The sequence below is a fragment of the Sapajus apella genome, unplaced genomic scaffold (assembly GCF_009761245.1).
Source record: "Sapajus apella isolate SASKATOON/1434 unplaced genomic scaffold, GSC_monkey_1.0 scaffold19, whole genome shotgun sequence".
Taxonomy (NCBI): domain Eukaryota; kingdom Metazoa; phylum Chordata; class Mammalia; order Primates; family Cebidae; genus Sapajus; species Sapajus apella.
Window position 1 is genome coordinate 17,161,223 of NW_022436959.1, and position 12,204 is coordinate 17,173,426.

The window sequence follows — 12,204 nt, forward strand, 5'->3', positions numbered from 1 at the left end:
ATTCTCTCAACAAGTTCATGGTCTCCAATGTCCCAACAAAATTCCTCGTATACAGATGTATTTTAAATGTTTGATAAATGAATTGGTGAATACATGAATGAATTTATGAGTGGATAGATAGATCAATAGATGAATGAATGAATGAATACATAAATAAGCTACTTGTAGCTACTAATTTCAGTAGTCATAATATGGTTTTAAAGTCTTGGCAATGGGCAATTGGAAGATGTTCAAACTGCACACAGGATTTTGGGCAGAAAGGAGCATGTAGTAGTGGGAACCCAGAAGCAGAGAATAATCAGCTAGATAGGCAGTACCTCAAGATGTTCTGGAGGGGACTAGTCTTTACCCTGGGCTTAGGGTGAAGATCTCATTTTCTAGGAAAGAGATCACTGACAGTAAAGCAGAGGGTAAATCAAGCTGCCAAATCTTGGTGCTGAGACATAGAAAATAAAGCAGATATTTAGTCATAAGAATTGGGCAAAAACTAGGACTTAGGAAGAAGGCAAACAGGAGATAAATTCAGGATCAGACAGGCAGCAAAACTGGATTGCTACTTACCCTGTGATTATGGACCTGTGTTCTTAAGTCCCCTTTCCCTAGGGGCAAGATTAGTTTTAGTAATCTAACAGTAGCTTGGTCTGCCCTGGGAGTCATGTGATTCTACCTGCAGGGAAAGCTTAAAACCATTGTTTGACATAGTACTGAACAATTTTATATATATATATAATTTGAGGCAAATAAAAACTGTTCTTGGTATATGTTTACAACCATCTTGCAAGAATTTTCCTAAGTCATGCTAGTTGTGAAAGATTGTGAATCAAGAGAAATCATCCTTAATAAGACAATATTGCATCTTTGCTGTGTCACTACTCATCTTCTGTGATTTTGTTTCATTTACAAAAGAAACTGATACTAGGTGATCATTTAAATTTTGCTTGGATGCAAACTTGTCAGATTTGCAGAAGAGAGTAATCTAATGTGGGGAAATGTCATAGTAGTTCTGCAATTTGAATTGGTTTTCTCTGCAGCTATAAAAGTTAATACTCTCTGTGATTACCCAAAGAATGTAAACCTATAATCTACTTTTTTTTTGTACTAGAGATAAATGAAACTGTAGAATAGGTAGAAAATGCCAGCATTGATTCCCCAAATTCTAGGTAATGCAAAGCAATTAGGTTAGAAAATATTTTACCATTATTCATTAAAAATGTTTATGTTTGTTGCTAGAAATAGTGACATCATGTTCTGATAATAAAAGATAAATTTTTGTCCTGAAATGATGGTATAATTATAGTCAAAGGAAACAGGGGAGTCTGCAATTCTATGATCTATTTTGTCTAGTTCATAAAATCTCCTATAAAATGCATTGCTCTTGACAAATATACAGAACATTACTTTCTATTTTTAGATTTACTCCACTAATGAATCTACGAATCCATGAATGAATTTATGAGTAGATGGGTAGACTGTACTTTCCACTTTGTGCATTCTGAACATTTTTGTCAAAAATCTTCAGAAATTATTTATCCTGCATAGCTGAAACTTTTTATCATTTTATCAACATCTCCCTTTTCATCCATCCCACAGCCCTGGAACCTACCATTCTATTCTCTGCTTCTATGAATTCCACTTTTTTAGGTGACACTTATAAATGATATCATGCAGTATTTGTCTTTCTGTGCCTGGTTTATTTCACGTAGAATAATGTCCTCCAGGTTCATCATGTATCACAAATGACTGGATTTCTGGATTTCCTTCTTTTTTTTGGCTGAATACTATTCCAATTGTGCATATATAACACATACTAAATTTTCCTTATTCATTTATTGTTGGATTAGATTGATTCCATATCTTGGCTATTGCAAATAAGACTGCAGTAAATATAGGAGTCTAGTTATCTCTTTGAAACCAGATTGCAATTCTCTGAATATATAACCAGGAGTAGGATTGCTGGATCATATGGTAGTTATGTTTTAAATTTCTTGAGCAACCTCCATACTGATTTCCATAATGGCTGTACCAGTTTACATTCCCACCAATACTTTACAAGCGTTTCTTTTTATCCACATCCTTGCCAACACTTATATTTTATCGTTTTGATAATAGCAATTCTGATAAGTGTGAGGTAATATTTTATTTTGGATTTAAGTCTCTCCAATGCTTAGTTACATTGAACATTTTTCCTATAACTGTTGGTCATTTGTCAGTTTTTTTTTTTTTTTTTTTTGAAGCAACGTCTTTCAGGTCTTTTGTCCATTTTTAAACTGGGTTATTTGCTTTCTTGCTATTGAGCTGTTTGAGTTCCTTGTATATTTTTTATGCTAACCCTTTATCAGATGTACAATTTGCAAATATTTCCTCATGTTCAGTTAATGTCTCTTCACTCTGTTGATTGTTTCCTTTGCTATGAAGAAGCTTTTTTTAGTTTGATACGATCTCATTTGTCTATTTCTGCTGTTTTTTCCATGTGTTTTTGGTGTAATATCTAGAAAATAATTGCCCAGAGTAATATCAGGAAGCCTTTTTCCATGTTTTCTTCTTGTAGTTTTATAGTTAGAGGTTTCACATTTAAGCCTCTAATATATTTTGAGTTGATTTTTATATATAGTATAAGACTCCTATCTTCTGCATGTGGATATCCAGTTTCATCAACACTAGCTAGAAGAGATTGCTCTTTCCCATTTGTGCATTCTGGACATTTTTGTCAAAGATTAATTGACTGCAAATGTGTGGGTTTATTTCTGGGCTCCTTATTCAGTTCTATTTGTCTATGCACCTGTTTTTTTTAATGTCAGGAACATGTTATTTTTGTTTCTATAGCTTTGTAGTATGTTTTGAAATAAGGTAGTGTGATACTTAGTTTTCTTCCTCTTGCTCAATATGTCTTTGGTTATTTGGAGACTTCTGTGATTTTTAGAAATTTAGAATTTTTTTATATTTCTGTGAAAAATGTCTTTGGAATTTTGATAGACACTGCATTAAGTCTGTAGGTCACTTTGGGTAGTGTGGATATGATAATGTATTAATTATTCCAGTCCATAAATACTGGATATTTTTCCATTGATTTGAATCTTCTTCAACTTCTTCCATCACTGTTTTATAGTTTTTGGTGTACAAATCTTTCATATTCTTGGTCACATTTATTCCTTAGTGTTTTAGTTTTTCATGCTAGTGTAAATGAGATTGCTTTCTTAATTTCTTTTTCAGATAATTTGTTGTTAGTATATAGAAATGCAACAATTTTGCAGGTTGATTTTGTATCCTACAACTTCCTAAATTTATTAGTTCTAACAGTATTTTTATGGACTCTTAGGGTTTTCTATATATAAAATCGTGTCATCTGCAAACAGACAATTTTACTTTTTTTTTCCTGATATGGATGATTTTTATTATTTTTATCTTTGTTCTAGCTAGGACTTCTGGTACTACATTACCCAATGGAACTGGAGAGTTGGCATTCTTTTTTTTTTATATACGGAAAATGCTTCCAGATTTTCACTAATTAGAACAATATTTTCTGTGGACTTTTCATATATGGCCTTTATCATGTTGAGATAAATTCCTTCTATATCTAATTTGTTGAGAGTTTTTAATCATGAAACAGTGTCCGTTTTTGTCAAATGATTTTTCTGCATCTATTGAGTTGTTTTACTATATTTTTCCTAAAATGTTTAACAAGCTTATGAATTTTGGTAAGAAATTATTTATTAAAAGCCTCTCTGTGATGAGAAAAATAGAAATTTAGATTTTCCATATCTCTGAAGTTATATCTTTATGATTTTTTTGCTAGAAGAAATAAATGGGATAAATTCATTCAAGCATGGAGAAAAAAGACATGCAAGCATCTTAATTTTTTTAACCTTGATTACAAGCTGTGAAAAATTATATGCTATAACCCAGAACCCCAAGAATATTTCCTCAAGTGAGTTATCTATGGGCATGACAATTTTTTTTGAAAACTTTCTTATTTTCCTATTGCAAATATTTTTTTTACACATCTTTCATTGGTCAAATTAGAAATAGACCACAATTTAAGAATTTACAAGGAAAGAAAAAAATGGTAAATCAATGATAGGGAAAAGATAGTTTCAAGAATTAAAGAATATATAAACTTGTTACAAAGAATATGGCTCTTCACATTAGCTCTCCTTTTTTAAGCACACAGATAATCAGATAAAAATAGTTACATATATATTTGTCTTTCAGTTTTTCTATTTCCTTCTTTTTAATATTTCTTTATGTATGAGTCCCATGTTTCCAAAAAGAACATAGCATATGATAGAAATAATCTTATAAAACCATTCAATAGATTTACTCTGTATAACTGATTCAAATTAAATGTTTATTCTAAAACAATAGGGTCTGGTATTTATTAGCATCCTTTATTAAAAAGTTGAAAACACTTTTTCAGTATGGAAAGAAAAGCAATTCTATTGTTCACCAATAGCAGGAATAAATAAACTAAAATTTTAAGTTACCATAAATAAGAGAAACAATATATTTTGTATTTCATCACCCTGGCACTGTGTTCTTTAATTTATTTAATTACTCTTCTTAGAGGCACAAAATTGTAATGATAGAGAACCATACTGAAATTAAAGCATTTAAGAAGGAATAAATTGTGTCACTATAATACAAAAGTTTTACTTATTTAGTTTCATTTTCATCTAAATATGTTATGGTTAAATGTGTGAAATAAATTATTTTTAGAGAAAAGAGTTATGTATATATCTACTGGGTATTTCAAAGATTTGCTTGCGTATTCAAGTATGATAATATCACAATTTAAACCAAGCATATAGTTGCCACTGTAAATTGAAAGCATATAAAACTCAAAAAGCTTGTAAAACTTGAGAGCTAACATGATGTCAAATTCTCATTAACATTCCCTAACATTTCATTTTCTGAGTAAAAAAAAATTTTTATTCACCTTACAAGTGGTAAAGAAAACCATTTTTATAATTGTTAGCAATGAACTTCAATAAAAATTTTGTTCTGGATTGGATATATTTCCCTTTCCATCTACTATTTTATGAATAAGGAAGTAAAATAGTATTCTTAACTACAATCTCAAGTTAGCATAAAGTTAGAAATGCAAAATGGAACAGTGAAAAACCACCAACTTTTCTAATTACTTTATAATTACATGTTGTATTCATGTTAGTTTTGCTCATTTGTTAAAATGACTCCTATAACTCAGGAATATAGAATATTTTATTTAGTCTTGATCATTTTCAAATTTTGCTATTATAAACAATGCTGTGTTAAAAATTCTTGTACAACAAATATTCATATCACCATTTTTATAATAGCCAAAAAGGGAAAAAATAAAATATTCATCAATTGATTAATGGATAAACAAAATGTGGTATATCCATACAATAAAATATTATTTGATATTAAAAAGGAATGAAGTATTGATACTTGTAGGAACCATTCAAACAATATATTAAGTGAAAGAAGCCTATCATAAAAGATCACATATTATATTATTCCGTTAATAAAAAATGTCTAGAATAGGCAAATTAATAGAGACTGGAAAGTAGATTAGAGGTTGTCTATAACTAGGAGGCTTGGAAAGAGGGCATGACTGCTAAAGAGGATGGTGTTTCTTTTGTAGGTGAAAAAAATCTCTAACTTAGATTGTGGTGATGGTTGGACATCTATAAATTGTATACTAAATAGGTGAATTCTAGGGCATGCAAATTATACATCAATATAGATGTTAAAAAATGTAGCAAGGCATGGTGGCTCATGCCCACAATCTTAGCACTTTAGGAGACTTAGGTGGGTGGATCACTTGAGGTCAGGAGTTCAAGACCAGCCTGGCCAATATGGTGAAACCCTATCTCTACTAAAAATACAAGAATTAGCGTAGCGTGGTGGCAAGTGCCTGTAATCCCAGCTACTCAGGAGACTGGGGTATGAGAATTGCTTGAACCTAGGAGGCAGAGGTTACAGTGAACTGAGAATCATGTCACTGCACTCCAGCCTGGGCAACGGAGCAAGATTCTGTCTCCAAAACAAAACAAAACAAAAATGTTGAGGAATTTTGCATCTATATTCATGAAAGATATTGGTCTGTTGATTTCTTCTTATCCTCTTTTGATATTGAGACGATTTTGATGAATGAGAGAAATATTTTTTGACCTCTTTAAATAAATCAAAAAGTATTTTTCTTACTCTATTTTATGGAAGAGATTACGTAGAATCTGAATTATTTCTTCAAACTACTTGGTAGAATTTACCTGCAAAACTACTTGGCACTTTTTTTAAGGATAATAAATGCTGGCTAAATTTCTTTTATAGATGTATGTCTACTGAGATTGTTTACTTTTCCTTATATGAGATCTGGTAGCTTGTATCTTTCAAGGAATTCGTCCATTTCATCTAAGTTATCAAAGTTTTGGATGTACATTTATTTGAGAGTATTATTTTATTATTATTTTCATTTCTGTTGCATCAGTAGTAATGAGCACCTTTTTTATTGCTAGTGTTTTCATATTGTGCCTTCTCTATTTTTTCTTCATTATCCTAGATATAGGCCTTTAATTTTTATTTATATTTTTCAAATAATCAGTTTTTGTTTCTATTGATTCTCTTTATTGTTTTCTTGTGTTCAATTCTAAGGATTTATTATCTAATTTTTATTTTCTTCTGTTCACATTATGCTATTTTGCCCTTTTTCTATAGGTTTCTAAGAAAGAAGCTTAGGTTTTTTATTTTAGATATCTTATTTTTAAAAATATGTTTATTAACGTTATAAATTTCATTATAAGCATGACTTTTGCTGCATCTCTCACATTTTAATAAGTGGTATTTTATTTTCATTTGATTCAAAATATGATTTAAATTTATCCTGAGATTTCTTTGATGCATATGTTATTTAGAAGTATGTTGTTTAAACTCCAATTATTTTGGGGTACATTTTTAGCTATCTTTCTACTATTATTTTCTATTACATTCTTGTCTGAGAGCATAATTTGTATACTTCCTATTATTTTAAAGTTGTTGAAATGTGCTAAAACAAAAATTTCATGAAGAAGTTGCCAAAAGCAATTGCAACAAAAGCAAAAATTGACAAATGGTGTCTAATTAAAATAAAGAGCTTCTGCATAGTAGAAGAAGCTATTAACAGAGTAAACAGATCACATACAAAATGGGAGAAAATATTTTTCAAACTATGCCTCTGGAAATGGTCTAATATCCATTTATAAGAAACTTAAACAAATTAACAAGCAAAAACAACCCCATTAAAAAGTGCACAAAGGACACGAACAAACACTTCTCGAAGAAGACATACATGTGGCCAACAAACATATGAGAAAATGTTCAACATCCCTAATCATTAGAGAAATGCAAATCAAAATCACAATGAGATACCATCTCTCACCATTCAGAAAGGCTATTCTATTATATATCAAAAATAAGAGATGCTGGCAAGGTTGTGAAGAAAAGGGAGCTCTTATATACTGCTCGCGGGAATGTAAATCAGTTCAGCCATTGTGGAAAGCAGTTTGACAATTTCTGAAAGAACTTAAAACAGAATTGCCATTCAACCCTGCAATCCATTATTGGGTATATATCCAAAGAATACAAGTAATTCTATCCTAAAGATACACACATGTATGTGTATGATCTTTACATTACTATTCACAGTAGCAAAGACAAGGATTCAACCTAAATGCCCATCAATGATAGGATAAAGAAAATGTGGGACATAAACATAATGGATTACTATGAAGCCATAAAAAAGAACAATATCATGTCCTTTGTAGAAATATAAATGAAGCTGGAGGCCATTATCCTAAGCAAACTAACACAGAAACAACAAACCAAATACCACATGTTCTAACTTATAAGTGGCAGCTAAACATTGAGTATACATGAAGACAAAGGAGGGAACAAGTGGCATTGGGGCTTACTTGAAGATGAAAGGTTGGAGAAGGATGAGGATTGAAAAGCTACCTATTCTGTACTGTTTATGACCTGGGTGATAAAATAATCTGTACACCAAACCCCCATAACATAAATCTACCTATATATCAAATGGCACATATATCCCTGAACCTAAAACAAAGGCTACAATATCGATTTATTCATTAATTCATTAAGGTATGTTTTATGGATGAGAATGTGGTCTATGTCAGTAAAAACTTTATGTTCATTTAAAATTAATGTATATCTTTCTATTGTTTAATGGAATATTCCATAATTGTCAGGTGGGTAAAGTTAATTGATAGTACTGTTCAGTTCACCTATATTCTTACTGATTTTCCACCTGATTGATCTATCAACCACTGTCAGAAGGGTTTTAAAGTCTGATTTTAATCATGAATTTGTCTAAGATCAGCTTTATCAGTTACTGTCTCATGTATTTTTATATTTATTTTGTTAGGTAAATGCATTATATGGGTTATGATGTCTACTTGGAAAACTGACCCTTTTATCAATATGTAATGCCTATTTTTGTCACTGGTGATCATTTTTCTGAATTTTGGCTTTTTCTGAAATTACTACTACTATTTCAGCTTTCTCTTGATTAGTGTGTTAGCTTGGTACTTCTTTATCCTATTTACTGTTAACGTAAATAAGTATTTGCATTTAAAGTAGGATTCTTAAAGAATATATGGTTGAGTCTTGTTTTTTTTCCCCCATTCTAACAATCACTGTATTTTAATTGACTTGAAGTGATTATTGAAGTTGTTGTATGTTTGTAACTGTTTTCTTTTTACTACATTTATTACCTGCTTTTCCACCAGCTATCATTTTTATGCCTCCTCTTAAGTAAAAACTTACTATTTCAATATTATCTCTTCTCTAAGCATATCACTTGTACTTCTTTTAAGTTTTTTTAGTAGTTTCCCTGAAGTTTACAATATACATTTTTAACTAATTTCGGCCCATTTAATAAAACACTCTACCATTTCAATACAGCATGATTTTTGTGGCATTCATGTCATTTATTTGATTTCCCATGTCCTATAATCACTCAATACTTATTATTATTATTGCTTTAAACCAACAGTTATCTTTCAAATCAATTATAAATAATAAAATACATTTTATTTTACCTTGTTTATTTTTTCTTTGATGCCATGCCTGTCTTTATATAGATCAAATTTTCTAACCTATATTCTTTCCCTTTCTGCCTGAAGATCTTCTTTCAACATTTTTTGCAAAGGCATTTTGCTTATGATGAATTTGTTTTTTTTTCTAAGTACACTTTTTGAGGCATAATTTCATTGTATATAGAATTCTAGGGTTTTTTTTCTTTAAATACTTTATTTTATTCCATTCTCTTCTTTCTTGCATAGTTTCCTATGAAAAAACCTATTGTTTTTCTTATCCATCTCTCACTATAGGTAAGGCAGTTTTCCCCCAGTATCTTCCGTTTTAGTCTATGGCACCACTGTGCTATAGAAGCCTAAAATCTAAGAGTTATGTTTTATTTCTTTTCTTCTTTCATCTAATGATTCACTATATTCTGTTTAATTCTCTCTTTTTACATTACATACTTCCGATCTTGTACAAATTACCATCCCTTGTATCTGGTTCAGAGCACCAGCATTCTAAACAGTGTTTGTGCTTTGATTCTATCTTTTATGTAATATATTGCCCATAGAGCAGCCATAGTGATATTTTTAAAACACAAATTGGATCACATCATTCTTTTTCTTAAAACTATCCACTGTTTTACTATGGTATGTATTTATTATTATACTTCTTCTTGTTGTTTTTAAAGTCTTACACAACCCTAGTCCTTGACCACCCTTTATTTTCCATCGTTCCTTTCCTATAGCCACATAGTCATTCTCTACTCCTTTAGCCCACTAGTTTGTTTTTAAGAGTAGGTGTTGAACAACGAGAACACGTGGACACAGGGAGGGAAGCATCACATACTGGGGTCTGTTGGGGGGAAATGGCGGGGGGTGGGGAGTTGAGGAGAGATAGCATGGGGAGAAATGCCAGATCTAGGTGATAGGGAGGAAGGCAGCAAATCACACTGCCATGTGTGTACCTATGGAACAATCTTGCATGTTCTTCACATGTACCCCCAAACCTAAACTGCAATAAAAAAAAAGAGTAGATGAATTTTTTATGGAATGGTCTTCTACTTGATGAATAAATGCCAGCCTCCATCATATCCTTGAAGTCTCTGCTTAAATGCCATCTCTTCAGAAAGACCTTTCTTGACCCAAAATAATGTAATCAGTCAGTCATATTCTACCACCACACCTTACTTTCATTCTCTGCTTAGCTTTTTCGTTATGTGATATTTATCAAACTTCATGAGAGCAAAGAATATTTCTGTCTTGTCCATTGCTATATGCTTAGCATAGAGAGTGGCCTCTGGTCCACGGGAGCTGTTCCATAAGTTCTTGCTCAATAAATAAATTGGTAGCTAGAATCAATATGAATTTTTTCAAAAATTTGTAAGGGCTGTCAATATAAAGGGAGGAAATGAGAAAGAAATGTTTGGGCAGAAAACCCAAAATTTTACCTACTTTACAGTTTTGTCTAAACCTCACCCCATGTTCTATTAACATTTCTTTGTTACATGCAGCTTTCTGTTCTCTCCCTGTGCTCAGCCCCATCCACACCTTCATTCCAATTCCCAATCCTATGCCAATGACTCACATCTTTGTATTTCTATCTCAGATTTCTCATCTAAGCTCTAAATCTCTATATGCGACTGCCTACTTAGCATTTCCTCTTGAATATCTCCAGCTTAATTCAGACACAGCATGTCCCAAATATTGCCAGGACATATTCCTCTTGAATCTTGTTTTCACTGTCTCAATGACTAACACCATTTGTTATCCAATTATTTAAGGCACAACCCAGAAATCTGTCTTGAAACTTCCTTATACCTAAAATCACATCTATCAGGTCACCCTGGCTACTCTTTCTAAACATATCCTGATTTTCCATTTTATCTCCAACTTACTTCCTTAAAAGTAATAGGTAAAATTAATAGAACACCTTACTATGTGCAAGCACTCTTTTAAAAGCTTTTCATATTTACTCACCCATTTAACTTTCTCAACTACCTCTGAAGTAAATTTTACTTTTATTACCATGTTACAAATAATGAATCTTGATATAGGAGGTTATGTCAGTTACTTGAGCAGAGAGAGGTACAAACCTGCACAGACTGGTGTAAGTCTTTATGTTTAAACTCTGGACTATATTAGTCCAAGAACCTAGTCACCTCCAGCCTAGGCCACTACAGTAATCTTGGAGGGAGCATATACTTATTGGTTCTGGCTCTTATCATGTTGGATCTTCAATATGCAGCCAGATTAATGTTTTCAAGATACATATCTATTCATTGTAAGCCACTGATTAAAACATTTTAATGGCTTCCATTGCTTTTATTACAAAAACGAATGTCCTTATTGATTTCTCAGTGTTTCTCCTTCGAGAAATCTTTTCAAGCCTTCATCACTAGATCAATTTTCCTGTAGCACATATTGTTAAATTGCAACTCCATCCTCCTCTGAGATGATCTGCAGCTAAGTGGACAGTTTTTGTGCACACTGATCTCTTCCCACTTCAGGTGCCTGTGTCATTTTTTTGCTTATTTGCCTGAGGGCTTGCTTGAAAACTACTGGGGCTTTTTAACCCATGAGCTGACCAACCTGAGATTGTGTAGAAATCAATGCCCCAGAGGCAAATCTCAACCAGTGAGAAAAAAGAATCAGTGGAAAACTATCCCAGATTCCTGATATATCGATGGGACAATTCTGATACGCGTTACAGAGAGTTCTTTAATGCTGTAAAGGGTCTCTAGCAGAAACAAATTCCAGCTGTTGATAGACATAGTTCATTTTCTAGTAAATTGTTTTCTTCTCTAGATCACTTTCCCTACTACCTCACTTATGCTCCTGGGATACATTCTCAAAAAACTTCCTTTATCTAATTTGTTGTCTCAGGGAGAGCTTTTAGAGGTACCTAGTGTATGGTGTCTCCTTAGTTTACTCTCTCCTACTACCATGTACCTCTGTTTCATAGCATATATAGAACTTGAATTCATGTGGATGCACAGAAAAAAGTCTAAAATAGTGTTCAACAAATGACTAGTTCTCTGTAGAATGGGATTTTCAATATATTTTTAAAGCATTGTAATTTTTAAAATGACATATTTTTTTTCCAGGGCTGCAAGAATTAATAAAATGGTATATTTTACTTTTAATT